The sequence below is a fragment of the Chelonia mydas genome, chromosome 13 (genome assembly GCF_015237465.2).
Source record: "Chelonia mydas isolate rCheMyd1 chromosome 13, rCheMyd1.pri.v2, whole genome shotgun sequence".
Lineage (NCBI taxonomy): Eukaryota > Metazoa > Chordata > Testudines > Cheloniidae > Chelonia > Chelonia mydas.
Window position 1 is genome coordinate 13,856,110 of NC_051253.2, and position 18,518 is coordinate 13,874,627.

Sequence of the window (18,518 nt, forward strand, 5' to 3'; positions counted from 1 at the left end):
TCAGACAGGGATTGCTTTTTTTAATGTCTATTGTACAGACCCAAGCATACTGTTGGCACCAAACCAGCAACAAGTTGGCCAGTCACATAAGGTTTTGTAACTTCACTGAGAGCCATGGAAGCAGAGATAGTGTAGGCCTGTGGTCTGCCATCTGAACCTCTAGCCCTGTAACTATGAGTTGCTTTTATAGGCATCTCCATTAAATGCAGCTGAAGGGACCAGGGACAGAACGCAGGTACAGTTTAGGGAGTCAACCCCTGCTTTACCTATTGCCTCACATACAGTTTTGTATTGGGAAAGGCAGGTTCTAGGTCATGCAATTTTCTCCATGGTCATATTCCACTTCTCTGCTCCATACCCTAAATGGACTAGTTCATGGACCCACCTTTTGGTAAGAGAACCAAAAAAGTGCCTCCGTGACTAAACAACAAAGTAAAAGAAGCAGTGAGAGGCAAAAAGGCATCCTTTAAAAAGTTACATCCTAGTGAGGAAAACAGAAAGGAGCATAAACTCTGGCAAATTAAGTGTAAAAATATAATTAGGAAGGCCAAAAAAAGAATTTGAAGAACAGCTAGCTAAAGACTCAAAAAGTAATAGCAAAAAAAAAATTTTAAGTACATCAGAAGCAGGAAGCCTGCTAAACAACCAGTGGGGCCACTGGACGATCGAGATGCTAAAGGAGCACTCAAGAACGATAAGGCCATTACAGAGAATTTAAATGAATTCTATGTATCAGTCTTCATGGCTGAGGATGTGAAGGAGGTTCCCAAACCTGAGCCATTCTTTTTTAGGTGACAAATCTGAGGAACTGTCCCAGATTGAGGTGTCATTAGAGGAGGTTTTGGAACAAATTGATAAACTAAACAGTAATAAGTCACCAGGACCAGATGGTATTCACCCAAGAGTTCTGAAGGAACTCAAATTTGAAATTGAAGCACTACTAACTGTAGCCTGTAACCTATCATTTAAATCAGCTTCTGTACCAAATGACTGGAGGATAGCTAATTTGACGCCAATTTTTTTTTAAAGAGCTCCAGAGGTGACCCCAGCAATTACAGGCCAGTAAGCCTGACTTCAGTATCCGGCAAACTGGTTGAAACTATAGAACAAAATTATCAGACACATAGATGAACATAATTCGTTGGGGAATAGTCAACATGGTTTTTGTAAAGGGAAATCCTGCCTCACCAATCTACTAGAATTCTTTGAGGGGGTCAACAAGCATGTGAACAAGGGGGATCCAGTGGATATATTGTATTTAGATTTTCAGAAAGCCTTTGACACGATCCCTCACCAAAGGCTCTTAAGCAAAGTAAGCAATCATGGGATAAGAGGGAATTGTCATGGATTGTAACTGATTAAAAGATAGGAAACAAAGGGCAGGAATAAACGGTCAGTTTTCAGAATAGAGAGAGGTAAATAGTGGTGGTGTCCCCCAGGGGTCTGTACTGGGACCAGTCCCATTCAACATATTCATAAATGATCTGGAAAAAGGGGTAAGCAATGAGGTGGCAAAATTTGCAGATGATTCAAAACTGCTCAATATACTTAAGTCCAAAGCAGACTGTGAAGAGCTACAAAAGGATCTCACAAAACTGGGTGACTGGGCAACAAAATGGCAGAGTAAATTCTATGTTGATAAATGCAAAGTAAGGCACATTGGAAAACATCATTCCAACTATACATATAAAATGATGGGGTCTAAATTAGCTGTTACCACTCAAGAAAGAGATCTTGGAGTCATTGTGGATAGTTCTCTGAAAACATCCACTCAATGTGCAGAGGCTGTAAAAAAAGCAAATAGAATGTTGGGAATCATTGAGATAACAACACAGAAAATATCATATTGCCTCTATATAAATCAATGGTATGCCCACATCTTGAATACTGCGTGCAGATGTGATTGCCCCATCTCAGAATAGATATGTTGTAATTGGAAAAGATTCAGAAAAGGACAACAAAAATGATTAGGGGTATGGAACGGCTGCTACATGAGGAGAGATTAATAAGACTGGGACTTTTGACCTTGGAAAAGAGACGACTAAGGGGGGATATGATAGAGATCTGTAAAATCATGACTGGTATGGAGAAAGTAAATAAGGAAGTGTTATTTACTCCTTCTCATAACACAAGAACTAGGGGTCACCAAATAAAATTAATAGGCAGCAGGTTAAAAACAAACAAAAGGAAGTATTTTTTCACACAACACACAGTCAACCTGTGGAAATCCTTGGCTTTCACAACATCCTCTGGCAAGACTAACAGGGTTCAAAAAAGAACTAGATAAGTTCATGGAGGATAGGTCCATCAATGGCTATTAGCCAGTATGGGCAAGGATGGTGTCCCTAGCCTCTGTTTGCCAGAAGCTCGGTGTGGGCGACCGGGGATGGATCACTTGATGATAACCTGTTCTGTTCATTTCCTTTGGGGCACCTGGCATTGGCCACTGTTGGAAGACCGGTTTCTGGACTGGATGGACCTTTGGTCTGACCCAGTATGGCCATTCTTGTGTTCTTATGATGAGAAACAAGTTCTTCAGCTGAGAGAGCTCTCTACTTTTACCTTTGACATTTTGTATAATTGCTATGAAAGCAGATGACAGTAATGGTAATAAGAAAAGGAGTACTTGTGGCACCTTAGAGACTAACCAATTTATTTGAGCATAAGCTTTCGTGAGCTACAGCTCACTTCATCGGATGCATACTGTGAAAACTGCAGTTTCCACCGTGAGCTACAGCTCACTTCATCGGATGCATACTGTGGATACTGCACACTGTGTGCAGTTTCCACAGTATGCATCCGATGAAGTGAGCTGTAGCTCACGAAAGCTTATGCTCAAATAAATTGGTTAGTCTCTAAGGTGCCACAAGTACTCCTTTTCTTTTTGCGAATACAGACTAACACGGCTGTTACTCTGAAACCTGTCAGTAATGGTAATACCATGGTAATATTTTCTACATAAACCATGGATCTATCTTTGATGATCCAAGATCTTTTTTCCCCACTGAGATTCATAAGGCCAGAAGAAGCCATCATGATCATCTAGACTGGCCTCTTGCAGAACACAGGGCATAAATAAATTTTCACCCAGTAATTCCTGCAAACGTCCACAACTTTTGGTTGCACTAGAGCACATCATATAGAAAGACATCCTAACTTGATTTGAGAGGAATGTTAACTTGGTGTTAGAAGAGAAGATAAAACACTCTCTGAAAAGAATTTAACTTTGCAAGTGTTCCTTTCTTCCTGACTGGTTGTCTCTTATATGATATATGGAACTAAGATGAGAGCAAAGCTAGTGTGTATAAACATTTAGTAACCCAAAGGTCTATTTAATTAAATTTTGTAATTTGACTGGTGAAAATCTGTCCCTAATAAGCACTCTTTTCAAAACAGAGGGTTGTGGCCTTTGAGAGACTGTAAAGTTATCAGGTTTCTTTACTTGGCATGGAATTAACCAGGTTGCATAACTTTATCCTCTCTATTTTGAGATCCTTTTATATAAAGAGAAAACCAAGGGGGAGTCTTCTTCTACCTAATCACTCTGTCTGATTAAACAAGGCCAAAAAATGGCCCTATCTTGGCTATAGGAATGTTTTGGGAATTTCCCAAATTATGCAGCTATCCAGTTAATCTGATTTGAGCAACCAGATGGAGCAACATTAACATTGGACACAAAAGACTTAACTCCAGGAGGATTTCTTGGGAAAATGTCAGTGTTCACTCCAAGAACACTTATTGTCATTATCTTGACATTATCAGGGTGGACCATTTTCTGGAGAGGATGACTGTAGAACTTGGAAGGTCTAGGTAAGCCAGATGTCCTGGCTCAGCCCTGGAATTATGCCTCTATCAGGCCAGTGCAGTGGGGTTATTGTGGTGGTTGCTGTTGAAAAAGAATTAGGCATAGCAAGTTCGTGGATGTGATCACAGAGGAGTAGTCAAGGTTAAACATGGCCACGAGTGATCAAAGACTGTGAATCCCTAAGTCTACTTGGACATATTTCTGGCAGAGGAGTTGTATGTTAGGATCATAAAATTTGGGCAGCCCTAAAAATTGGGCTATTCTTTGGCGCCTCCGTCCTTTCCTTATATTTGTAAATATATAGAGTGTTTTTGCTAGAACCCACTCAACGTCCTAATTTATTGCCAGATTTTCAAGACTGTGAAGTCAGTAAAAAAAGGACCTAAGTTTGAATGAATTTACTATGATTGCCCCTGTAAATCAGGTGACAGGATATACAAATTCAGCTCACTGCCCACCTAACTTTAAAAACAAATAAATATGGTCATTAATGAATAGAAGTATTTACCCACTGCACAACTGGGAAAGAAATTCTTACTGAAAACACCTTGTAATGTTATGATTTATGAAAATAAATAATCTATTGACCAGGCTGATATGCCAGTTTATGGAGTAACATAGGTTGTGGAGTCCTAGGTTACTGTAATTATCTTGCCTCTGTCCCATTCAAATATTTTTATTTTATATAGGCCAAAGTGAGGCGAGACAGAATATATTAAAAATACCAGCAACAAATGGAATGTGTCCTTTTACTGGAAGCTGTGCTTCTGATTTTAATATTGTGTGCCTAACAAAAATTACTGTCAAGATGGTGAATGTTAAGATAAAAATAAATATATGCTGACTAAATCTGCAAGCAAAGTGAATGCATTTGAATCCTGGGTAACATTACCTACTGAGAAACAAAACATTTATTTTGTTTGCTTTGTGTTTCTGTGACAGGTTACAAGTATCCAAACAACTTTGTCATCCTCAATCTCCTGAGGACATATGCCAAGGGACCTTCCTCCAGCCACACAACAGTGACTCAGGCATTAAGTAGAACTGAATGTCAGATCACAAAGTTATCATCCATTCTTCTTTTTCCAGTATGTAATTCATCAGAATCTACAGCATACCGGAGCGCAGCTCCAGGACTGACAGCTTCCTTTGAACTGGCTGCTAAGGGAGAGCTCTGACTGATACAGGCTATCTTCTCCAGGTGGCAGGGATCATTGTCTATGTAATTCTCTCAGCCTGAGTCAGCACAAGGGTGTTATTCCCAGGATTAGTCCTAAATCTGTTATAGCTATCAGTGAAAACAAACTACAAGCAGTAAGGAAGCAGTGCATCTTTTCTGGAGATACAGGCATCAGCAATAGCAAAATGCAAATTCTAATCTATGACATTATCTCTTAAGAGATAGATATGTTAAGTTGTGTGGGTATTTAGCTGCATTACTTACATTAATGTTAGTGGAGCTTGCACAGCTAAATCCCTGTATACCATTTTGAAAGTGTATCCACAAAATAAGATTATATGACATACTAATATAAAATATAAAGAGGGTCATCCTATTGCTTCTTTAGAGCTTGATCCTGCATGCATGCTGGTAAGAGTTGTGTGGGACCAGTGTTGAGCCACCACTAGAGCTCCTGAGTGGTGTGCTTTTTTACTCATGATCTACTAAGGAGAAGTTAGGTGAGAGGTGTGGGCTTTGAAGGCTGATGGACTAGCATGACCACTGTGCCCGGCTTTCATCAGGAGGCACCAACAGCTGGCTGAAGGTTAGTGTTTGCTCAGAACTTTCAGGTACATTTCTGGATCAGCAGCCCTCATGGTTGACCCCACGGTCAACGGACCAAATCCCATCCTAAAAACACTCTAAATGATACTAGCAGGAATATTTCCTCTATGGACAAGTCAGGGGCTAGAATTCCTAGCAATTGGTAGCCAGAGGCTCTGTTCAACCCAAACATGCATCTTTTGTTAGGGGAGAGAGAAGAGTGGGCAGTATAAAGCCGGCTATGTCAGCTTTAGGCTACTTTGGGAATTTCCTATGCCACGCGAATCCACAGCTAACTTTAGGGCAGCTAAAAGGCTACTTTCTTGTGCTGCCACAAGAGGGGCCAAGCATCTGGCTCACTTCCTTCTAAGTACCGATCTTGCCAACACTTATGTAGCCTCTGCTCCTGGCAGGCATTGGGAGTAATTAAAAATCCTTAAAATGGCCACTATGCACTGGATTGTACTCAAGGCTCATACGTTGTGACCACTGGCCACTTCCACCCCTACTCACCTGTTCTCACCGCTCTGGTAAAGGTTTTCTCAGGTTGCTGAGCACTTATGCAAGTCACTGTCTTAAAGCCTCTCTCCTCAGGTGTGGAGTAAACATGAAGTGCTGAACTTCACCCTTTTGGTCTCCATACTACTTTCTGGAAGTCTCAGCAGCCTGAAAAACCTGATCCTCAAAGTGAAATCCAGTTCATAAAGTTCTGCATAATTATACTAATATGATCCCTGTGACCTGATGCTCTGGAGGGCATGAGCTCTCCCCCGCCCTCCCATTGGTGAACAGGTGGAAGTAGTTACAGATTGAGTGTTTCATTTGCATAAGCTTTCTACCCCAAATTCTTCTAGTGGCACTGTGGGATCCATCATGCTATACAGAAATTCAGAATTGGTTGTGTACCAGAATTGACCTGACGGAGGGGAAAATATAGGCATCTCCCTTATGGGAAGAAATGTATCCCCAGTGGTATGGTTCCTCTCTGGGGATCTTGTGCTGTTGGGAAGACTGACAGGAAATAACAGAGAAGGTGCATCAGCCTGGTGCAACAGTCAGATAGCTCATTGCTGAAGCTGCAGAGGAAAGCAGCAGAGCTGAGTGAATTGTAGTGAGGCCCCTTCCTAGCCAGCTAATAAAGCTGAAATCGTAGCTGGTTTAGGTGGCGAAGCCTCAGAACAGGATCAGTCAGCATGTCAATGAACTTGAGACAGACCTGCCCAGGTGCACATGAGGACACTGGAACTACACTACCCACTTACACCAAACCACGACTGGGGTTTCATGGACAGGAAGGGGAAGTGATGTGGTGAAAGGATATTTGCCTATTGGACATTCAGTGGTCGGTGGGAGTCCAAGTTAATGGGCTACTGCCAGTGTTACTGTGAGGAAGTGTTTTCTTTAGATAGACAGGGAACATAGCAACATTCACCCAATAAAGTTTACCTTGTTTAATTCCCACTCGCGCACACACACACACACCAGATTGCAAACTGGGATGTATTGCCTATTATAAGGGCACCCAAGGAAGGTAGTTAGTGATCCAACACATCCTGGGTGGGGGCTCAAGCTAGTGGTGTTTGTTAGTTTTAAGAGGGACCTCTAGCTACTTGAGCCTGACAATTATGCCTTTGATGTGGCAAAGAAACATTCATGTTTAATTTTAAATAAACCATAAATGTAATCAAATCATTAGGAAAACACAGTTCTGATGAAAACTTATCATATTCTATCATATAATTTTGAACATATAGAAATAATTCATTTCTGAATTAAACTTCCACATTTATCTTTATAGTTCTCCTAATGTTGACTGATTCCAGTGAAGTTTGTTTTGCCCTAAATACTCATTACTGAATCAATGTCATGTTAATTTGATGTCTGTGTGAACAATGTCTCCAAGGCAAATTCTTATCTTGAATCAATGCATATTTAAGCATTTATTGCTGCATGTCTGTTGAAAAATTATGTCTGAAAGTATACAATTTTTTGTTGATGTTAAATGTTAGAAGGAAAATAAAGTGTCTAATTATAATATTTGCCGATTGCATTTTGAAAAGATACTAATGGTCTCATTTCACACCATAGACAGGTTTTATGAACTGCTTTTATAATCAATAAATGTTGGAATAGATTTTCAGGGTTTGAGTTTGCAACTGTAAGCTTATTTTCCATAACTGCACACTCTAATTCAATTGGTTTCACATTCAAGTGAGCAGAGCTGCCCATTTGCTCACTCAGGACCAGACCATGACTGGTCCAATCTTTTGCTCAGGAGAGGAAGGGGGTTTGAGACAACCCCAACCCCTACATAGTGCCCTGGCAATGTGGCCGGGGTTGTAAGTGGGAAATGGAGGAGTTGTGCACCAGAACTGTTCCCACTTGAGCAGATGAATGTGGAAGGGGCAGAGTATGGCAGCCTTAGCTCCCATGCTGTTCTTCCAAAATGTCACGTGGGGAAGAGTAACTTGCATCCAGTACAGGAATATGGTAAGTTATTATTCCAGAGGAGCAAGGTGGGTTTCAGTGCAGGAATTAGGACTCAGAGTCACAGTGGCTTTTTAAGGCTCTCTGGGGCACTGCAGCTACTTTCCTCCCCTTAATATTGTCTGAACCTAAAGACTCAGTCTAGTTCTTAGTAACAATTGTTGTAAAGTGGCTAAACTGTGGCAATTTGATGGGGAAATGTACGTCCAATTTGTCTGAAAACCTGCCCCAGATTCATTAATATTCTTTGCGACTTTTCAAGGTGAAAGTTGATCTGAAAGCAAACATTGTGCTCAATCATTAACTCAAAGACGAAATAAACAAAATCAAGGAAACACAATTACCTGAATATGATGACATTCCTCTTACTCAAAACAAAGGTACTTAGCTCATGATTTGGGACAGCAGGGCTAATGGGGGGCAGGAGGTGACTGTCCCCCTCAGCTGCCTTTTAGGTGTATGTATGGTACTTGTTCAAACCAATAGGTATAATGGAAGGGCAAACTACCAATGACTCATCTCTCCCCCCACCTCCCGCCCTCCCCTCCTCCAGCACTGCTGAAAACCTAGCTCCATAAAGGTTTGAGAGCTTGTTAGATGGTATTATTTTTGTCATGCTGTCTGGAGTGGCTCATGACCATGAGTGTCAAAATCAAGGCAGACTGTCAAAGAACAGGGCATGAACACCAAACTAGTTGTGTGTTCCATATTTATATTTCACCAACCAAGTAACAAGTGTGAACACCTCAGGCACTATAATAGCCTTAATAGGGAGCCACAGACAGTCCCCTTGTGTTCTCCAGTCTATCTTGCCACCCAGTCAAGCCTGCTTTTGTGATAGATGGTCCCTTACACCAAAAATATCAATATTCGGTCCCAAAGGACCAGTCACTTACCCAAGGTCAGATCTCAAACCGAAGACAATGCTGTAGCCAATCCTATAACTAAAGGTATACTAACTAGGAAAAAAAGAAATGAGTTATTTACAAGGCTAAAGTAGTTAAACATATACACACAAATAAAGTACAATCTTAAGTTCAAAAATATAACAGAAGTTTCTATAATAAGCAAGTTTTATATCCTTTAGGGCTAACCCAAGCCAAGCAGCATTGGGATCAGTTGCCCATGTTTAGGAATCCTTGCCCTTCAGCGTCCAGACAACATAAAGGTAACATTTTCTCCTTATCAGGGATTTTTATTCCTTTCCCCCAGCATTCAAGCTGCGATGGGAGGAGGGCTTGTGCACGTACCCTCTTTAGGAGTTTGGGGGAAGCAATCAACATAGTCTCTTGTGCACAATGGCTTGTCAGATGTCTATAGACCTTCTTCTGTTGGGAAGAATGCCTCTTGTGGTAAGCTAGCATTGTACAGCTGGTAATGCTGCTCCCCTGACTGTAGGAAGTTTACAGTCTTCATAAACATTTTTATAGTTAGAGCAAACATGTAAATGTTACCTTTTAACATGGTACACAGATATAAGTAGGATTAATATGTGCAGCATCCTACAAACATTCCAAAGTTTAAATACTAAACACATTCTTATAACTCTAATTTCTATTTCCACAATACTAACTACAGAGATGAAGCAGACTGGTTTCCAGCCATGCGTTTGTCAGTGTTCAGTAAGGCCCACGGCCTTGGCATGAGCTTGTGTCACAGTGTTATTTAAAATGTGATGAATATTTTCATGATAATAAAGATGGCTAAAGTACATTGCACTCAAAAAAAGAGTTCAGAAATATTTATGTACCTCAATAATGTAGTGGTAGCAAAAGGCTCATGTGTAGAATAAAGATTTTGGTAACAACTGTTAACTCTGTGACATTAAGTTATGAAAGACAATTTATTAATCATATGTGCACTGTGGATGAAATTCAAGCCTATTCTTACAACATAAATTGACCGTAAGTGATGTTTAGGCCTTCTGCACAGGAAGGAATTTCACTCCGTGCTCACTAGACTCTAGGTCCTGTCCCAGCATGTAATGGACACAGTATAAACAAAGGCAAGGATTCTCTGAGGTTGTTCCAAAAGACTGCATTCTGGAGAAAATTTCCTTATAGCTACACCTCTTACATGTTGTTGACATTGCTCCTCCCCCACCCACATACCTGGGGAGTGGTATTTTAGGACATGAATTCCACTAAGGAAATAGATTGCTTAGATCAACAGCTTTTGCCATACCCACAGCTAATTGTAAAAATGTTGGGTCACTCAAACCATGTGTTTTGATTCTAGAATATCTTAATAAAAATATTTGCTTAATATCACAAAGTTATGTGGCCAGTTTGCCAGAATTTGAACATCTGGTTCTATTAGGTGAATGTAGGAACCTTTCTCATAAGGTGACCTGCCTAAGGGACTCCCAAGAATGACTGAGCTCCCATTTACGCTTAATTTCCATGGAAAATATTGTAAATTTCATCTCATGTAAAATATCCCAAATCAGTATTCATTAACATCGGTGACTTTGCTTGCTAAGGCTCAGCTGGCCTAGGGATTCATCAGTTGTGCTCTGAGGGGGTATGCACACTGATTACGGGGAGGAGACTGGGGGGAAAATAAGGAAAAAGTATACTGATACATGAACAGTCACGACACAAAAAAGTTAGATGCACAAAGTTAAGAAACAACTTATTAGCAAGGTCTATATTTCCCATCTGAAATTCATTAGGTTACCTCTGTTGCCTGATGTATGGTTTATGTATTAATTGTAGTGATTACTTAATTCTGAGGTTTAATAAGTTCTTGTCCTAAGATCAGACACAGTATTAAAATTATGGTTCATTTGGGAACCCCAGTGTGCCTGGTTGCAACACTCACTCTTAGGAAAATCCTTCTATACTTGTAATAGTTTATAAGTACAGTTAGCAAAGTCACCAACACTCTAACCAGCAAGACAGAGAGAGAGAGAATACAGAATGTACATTTGAACATACATTCTCACACTATCCCTTGCAGAACAAGGGATACATTCTCACACTATCCCTTCCTCATCACCATCACCTTCCTTATCACCATCACCAGTGGCCAACATCCTGGCACCTCCCAAAGGCTTTGTCTCTCCCTTCGCAAACACACAGACTGGGATACAACTTTTATGTGTTACACTGATGTCATTATGTCTAATACATATTGAAGATGGGAGAAACCCCTATTACGTATTTGTATTTCCTCATCCTACTATTATTGGGGTGCTCTTATCCTATACGTTAGTATATTAATTATCTCAATGTATCATATGTCAATGTATTGCTCTGGCACTATTGTGGTCAGACATCTGTGGATGTTCCTATCTTAAAATAGGAGCCTAGTATCACTTCAGTATTTTTACAGCAACTTGGCATAAGCTTCCCCCTTAAACACACCTTTCCCAGTTCCTCAAAACTCAGGATGACTATCAGGCCATCTATCCATGTCAAAGTTCACAGGTCTCAAAGATTTATGCTAACTGCTTAAGCCAATGTGTTACAGAATACAGGCCTGTAGGCTCATTGCTCTACTGCTTTAACTTCTGTCTAACTTATCAAATACCTATAGGCTACACATCAAGTATAACCTTAGCGTCATTATTGGGAAAATTCACTGGCCACGCTTAATATAAAGTTTCAATTTATTACAAAAATGTTAAAGGGTTAATAAGTTATCCAAGCATGTAAGAGACATGAGAAGTATATGCTATCAGTGGTTATAACCCCAATGCTAAAATGTGTTTTAAAGGCCTATTATGCAACCTGTTGGATAACCTATAACAATTCATTAACCATTTATTAAATACAACAATCTATTAATACATTATGACATTGAAAAGGGGACCTATAATATAAAGTGTGATCAGTTCATGTCTCAAACTATGTGCTTTGTCCAATGCACTGTGCGCCTTATAAATATGATTCAACTCCATATTGATTCATCTTCATTTACTATACTAGACAAGGAGTTTTTATACCAGTACTGAAAGAAAATAAGACTGCAGGACTCCCAGTGTGGAGCTTCTGTTACCTAATCAATGTTATCTTTTGTCTTAATCTATTGCAACCAAAGTTATGCTCATTCAAAGAGCAGCCGTTATGAATATACCATCTAGCTCACAGATCTTCTTTGAAAACAAAACGCTAGTGAGGTTTTAGAATTAAGATAGATTATTTTTTTAAATCAGAAAGTACAGTCAGCTTGAATAGTACCTATTCTTGCTGAAGCAGCATTATCTGTCCTTTGGCACTGTCTGAAGGTTTGAAGCAGAGATGAAAAATTGTCCGGGTGCTCTCGTATTGACATTTAAGCACATCACAATAGCCTTCTATTTAAAGTCTCAACTCAAACTGTCTGAACTTTAGACATTCATATATTTGAAATAACTCACTTTGGTTGGGATTTGAAAGAGTCTAACAGACTTAGAAGCCCAACCCATTGAACTTGCAATGGGATTTGGATGTGAACTCCATTAAGTTCCTCTAAGTGCAATAAAAGGGTTTTCTAATTCCAGGAACTAGGATTCTAAATTGTTGAGCTCTGCCACTTACAGGCTGTGACCATGGGCAAGTTACCCAGGCCTATCATCTGGCTCTTAAGCCACAACTTGCATGCAGGTTTGCCAACTTTCTAATCACACAAAACCGAACACTCTATTTGAATCCACTGGGAGCAGGACTGAATTCCTAAAAGGGAGACGGTCTTGACTGAAAGAAAAAACTCTAGTTGCCAGTCATGGCTTAACTCATAGTTGCAAAAGCTCGTGTACATTATTAATTTCCATAGCAAAATAAGTGTTGCTATGGCATTTAGCAACACTTTACAATCTGAAAGTGCTGCCATTCCTTCTCAGCCTGCACAAGTCCTGACAGTCCATTTCCCTAACATTAAACTTTAATTTAAACATTAGTTTTGTTTAAATTTCTCTATATTAAATCAATGATTCTAATGGGACTTGCTTAAGGTACAAACTTCTTTAAAAGTTCATTATATTTGTGCAATATTTAGTGCAAGCCCCAGAGGCTTTCATTGTACTTTTCTTGGTTCATTTCAAATTACATTAGACATGATTAGTTATGTAAGATGTGCAATGGCATGCATTTATTAGAATTGCCCTTGCAAATAGGCTAACTGCATGTGCAAATGAGCCTAATTAACAATGTATGTACAATTACCTGTTTTCAAGATTCAGCTGAAAGCTTTACAAGCAAGATTTACAATTTTGAAAAAATCAGGGTTTTTTTGTTTTATTGTATAGAATTCTTCAATTAACAACCTGGATCTACAAGATTTCTTTCTATATTAGGAACCCATCTGAATCTAGGATGCACTTTTCAATAGTAATTGATCTTTCCAGACAGCAGTGAATAATCTAATGAAATAAATCAAATGGAATTGATATGTTTTAAACAGATTTTGGGGCATTAATTGCAGTGTTGCCAGCTCATGGTTTTATTGTGAGCCTTGCAGTATTTGGTGTTTTTCTTAAAGCCCCAGCTCCTGGAGTCATGCAATTACTCAGCATTTCAGCTGTCATTTTGAAAAAAGAAAGTTTCTAGCCCTCATGATTGCAGAGAAAAGCTGAAAAGTGTCAACCTGAAAGACACACAAACCCCAACGCAAATGAGACGACAACATTTTTTAAAATGTCATGATTTGACTGTATAAGGTTGACAATACTGTTAACATACTATTATATGTTGCACCATCTTTGTAATTTCTGAGTGGATCAGCTGATGTATGACTGAAGTTTTGATTTAGGCTTATCCATTAGAGGTAAGTGTATCTCAGTATTACCAACCTCAGTCTCTTCTGGACAAAATTGATTGTCTAATTTGTGGACACTTCTGATTTGCACTGGTTTTCTAGACCAAACAAAAAAAGTCATTGCTGTAAACACTATGCCCTGTAAAGAAGTAGAAAGAGTTAATTTAGTTTACTTAATGTGCTGGAATTTCTAAGCAGTTCACTTTAGCTTCACCAGTGATCAGATAGGGATATTGATCTAGCATAGGGACAAGAACTCTGGACTTTGCTGAACATGGGGCTTCTGCCAAAATAAATCATTGCTATGCACAAAATTCTGTTGATTAGTTACTCCTGGGGGGAATTTTGCACCACTACACATGAGCAGAATTCATGTCCCACACAGATTTCTTTGCTTCCCCGCAGAAAAATGACTTTCTGACAGGAAAGCAAAGGGAAGCTGCAAGAGCAAACATGCACCACTCCCTAGCAACACAGGTACATCATTTCAGGCACCCAGAGCAGCCAGGAGAGAGGTAAATCACTGCAGGACTGGGGACACCCTAGCCAGTGTCTCCTACCCTAAACTGGAATCAGCTGCTAGTCCTGGCTGGGCTGGAGGCAGAAGAGGACGAGGCTTCCTCTTCCCCTACAAGGAGTTGCTGGGGCTGTGTCAGACCCACCCCCAGAAACGTCCCCCAGCATCTCATCCCCAGAAACCTCCCCCAGCTCAGCATCCTCCCTGCTTCCTGCCCCCATTGCTCCTCAGCTCTGGGGGTGGGGTAACAGTACAGGGAGCTGCTCCCCCATCCACCCAACCCCCATGCTTCCAAACCTCCCATACCCAGACAGCCCTGCCAAGCCTCATGCGGTACATCTAGAACTGCCCTAGCCCTCCGTACCTGAACCCACCCCACTGAACCTCAACCCTTGCATCTGGAGCCCCCCTGCACCCAGACCCCCTGCCTCTAGACCCCCACTCCTTTACCCAGACCATCCCCCACTGAGCTCCCTTCATGCAAACCCCCACTCTGATGAGCCCCACCCCCTGCACCACCCTGAGCCCCCACGTCCAGACCCCCATGCCACTGACCCCCAACTCGCTGGACCCAGACCCCCACCCCAACAAACCCCACTCCCACAGCACCCAGACCCCCACACTGAGACCCCCACACCCAGACCCTCTGCTAAGCTCCAACCTCCAGGGGCTTCCAGGTGAAGGTGAGTCCCATCGCCCCTGGAACCCTCCCAACAAACCTCTGTGCACCCAGATCCCCCCACACCTAGACCCCGCACTGAGCTACCTGCACCCAGATTGTCCCACACAGAATCCTCTCACCCCATACCTGGATCCCCCCACACTGAGCCCCTCCACATGTGGATCTTTCCTGGGCAAGCCTGCCTGCCCCACGCCTGGTGCACCTGGCACATAGGGGCAGGGTCCCAGGCCTCGTGCTGTGTCAGGGTTGGGTGTAGCATCACCACTGAGTGCATGTCCCACGGTGCAGGGCGAGGGGGCTGCAGGGTGATCTCCCAGCTTCATGCAGCCAGTGGCCTGTGCTCCCCACCACCATGCTGGAGCCTCTTCATTTATTTATTGACAAATAAAACCTGCAGAATTTTAAAATATTGTGCGCAGAATTTTTAATTTTTGGTGCAGAATGCCCTCAGGAGTAATTAGTTTCAGTCTAAAAACTCAAAATAAATCCAGAAGCTGTAGTATCTTCTCATTCAAGAAGTTTTGGGGTGTGTGATGGGGGTGGGAAGAGGGAAATCAAACAAAAGACTCTGGAGGATTTTCAATCATCCTTTTAAAGCGAGCAATCAAGGCAGTGGTGTTTACTAACTTGTCATAGCTAAAATTATTCTAATGTGTTCCACAATACACAGTTTTGTTTTTTTAAAAATTGGCAATAAATCCTGTGCACACTCTGCTGGTTTGTAATAGTCTACTTGCATTCAGTCCAATCTTCAATGAAACAATAGGCACAAAAAACAGCTACCTGCAAAAATGGACACAACCTGGGAATTTGGGACCTAGATTTTTAAAAGTATCACCTAGTGGGATTTTCAAAAGCACCCGAGGTGCCTATCTGTATCTTTAGGCATCTAAATACCTTTAAAAATCTGGTCCTTTGTTCCTAAAACACAGCACACTTTAGCAACAGGATAATCTCAGTTCTCAGAAGAAGTAAGGATTTTAGTCTCTCTGCAGTCAGCCACAAGAGGATAGCATACTGTTCTCAGACACACACAGTCACCATTATATTACTGTTACGTTCATGGTATAGACAGAGAAAGCAGATACAAACAAAGACTCTTGCTGGAAGATTGCAACATTACACAGCTTTATTTCATAGAATTTAGTGATATACACACAAGAACCCAGAGAGAGAGAAAACAGATTGCTCCCCAAAGCAGTGAGGCACTACTCACCCCAACTTTACTTAAGCTGTGTCTTTTCAGACTGACTCTGATCATATGCTTTGCCACAGAGCCCGCTATTCTGCAAGGAGGACCAGGAAACCCTCCCACTTTTATCATGATAGTTTGCAGTTCCAACAGTCCTCCGTACATCACCACCACCACTTGGATCTACCCCACTTCAAAATGGGAGCTTGCAAAGTCTTCTAATGAGCTGTTTGTGGACCCTGCTGAGGTGCCCATGGACAATTAGGCAACGAGCCTCCGAGCCAGGGTCAAAAGACTCAGGATTGTGCTACCTTGCTAAAAATAGGTGTGTCGATGTGGCAGCTTGGGCTCTGAAGCCTAGGAAGAGGGGTGAGCTTCAGAGTCCAAACCACAGCTTAGTAGTGTGGGAGTGCAAGCCCCATGAGCTTGAGTCTGTCGATGCAGGCTCAGAGGCTCACAGCCACAGGCCATGGAGGCATACCCTTAGGGCGCAGCGGGCTAGTGTGGGGTAGGGCCACACAACTCAGTATTCATGTAGATAAACCTACCTTGGACACAGTGAGTGAAAAACTCTTTTCTGTTGGGGGGATTTAGGGAAGTGGAATGTAAGGGCACGTCTTCACTGGCAACGTTAAAAGTGCTGTAGTCGTGGCGCAGTGTTGGGAGAGAGCTCTCCCAGAGCCCTAAAAAAAACAACACCTCCATGAAGGGCGTAGCTACCAGCCTCGGTGCACTGTCTACACTGGCACCTTACAGCGCTAAAACGTGCAGTGCTGAGGCAGAAAGTTGCAGCGCTGTAAAGTGCCAGTGTAGACAAGCCCTAACCTAGTAATTTGTCCAGGACACAAGAATTAATACCCTGTTCTTCAGAGTAGTGTCAAGAGATCATTAATGATACAAGGAGTTAGGAAAAAACTTGGGTTGTACATATCACATGGAAGGTGGCACCTTGAGCAGTAAAATCCTTCAGATGTCACTCTGAGGCATTTCTCCAAACACTGACCAGGATAGAAGAGTGCAGCTGAGTGAGTTAGTTCATATACAAAAACAAGCCAGAGCTGAGTTTTCTATGAACCCCACGACTATTACAGCAAATGGAAAAACCTGGTTGATTGCTTTTACAGATGAAAGTGGCTTGTTGAAAATGACAATGTTGTTTACAACTAAACACAATTTTGAAGAAACTTTTTTTTTTAGGGTCAGCTGAAAATTTTGGTTTTCAGGTTTTGGGGTTTTTTTACAATGTCCAAAAATGTGGCTGAAAATTTCAAAAACTTCTTTTATTGGAATTTTTCTGCAGAAAAAAAGATATTTCGACCAACTCTGAGCAGTTCATTTCTGCAGTGCATTTGATACACCAGTTTCATTTTCGCCATAGCCTACATTTGATCTGAACATTCCTGCTCAGATATATACAAGGAGCTCTTAGCATTTGAACAGAGGTTCATATTTTGTACAGACCAAAAGAGCCTCTGTCGAGCAACCCTCTCCATTCTTCATCATTAAAGAGAGGTTAGAAAAACATTCTGTGTCAGATTCTGAACCACTTACGCCATCTGGGGGTCTCAGAACATTTGAGATTACCAAGGATCCTACATCTTTTCTGGAAGAGAGGAATGCAGCTTCAGATTCCTTGGGCCAGACAGACTTATGGGAGCAGTAAGCATTGCTGTTCGAAACCACTGCTACCTTAGACAAACACCTAACTCTCCATCTTTTAAAAAGAGTCTAGAGGAGGCCTGTGTTTGGATCTACTCTCCTTGAGTGAGGTCAGTCTATTTTCTATTATTTTAAAGGCAAAATTACCACCATCCTCTAATGAATAAAAACAAACAAAATCAAGTAGGGCACATCTCCAGCTTCTTATAATTTTGAATGGAAAATATTTTCAGATGCTTGCTGAAGCTTAAACCAATGAAGCAATTAAGAGAAACTTAATGAACTGGTGTGCTAATGAGCATCTGTGGCAACAGAAAATCAAACAGCTATTGTGTAAAGACATTGCATTACTGAGTCCTAATTGACACTTTGCTAGCAGAAAGTATAAATATGACCTCCACCTACTTCTGTGTTTGATTTCATTTCTAGGATTATAACCCATTTAGGGGTATGTCTGCACTAGAAAGATCAATCTGTGGTAGAGCAATTGGTTATTCTAACCAATGGAGTGCATCCATTCTATCCTTGAATCAGCGTGGAGCTTGCTTCCTTACACTGTGCAGGTGGGGAGGCTCTCAGCAGCAGACGGTATCCTGTTGCTCAGGATGAGTGGAGCCAAAGCAGCACTCCCCACAACGGCTAAGTGCCCCTCTGCTAAGTTTTGGAGGGACC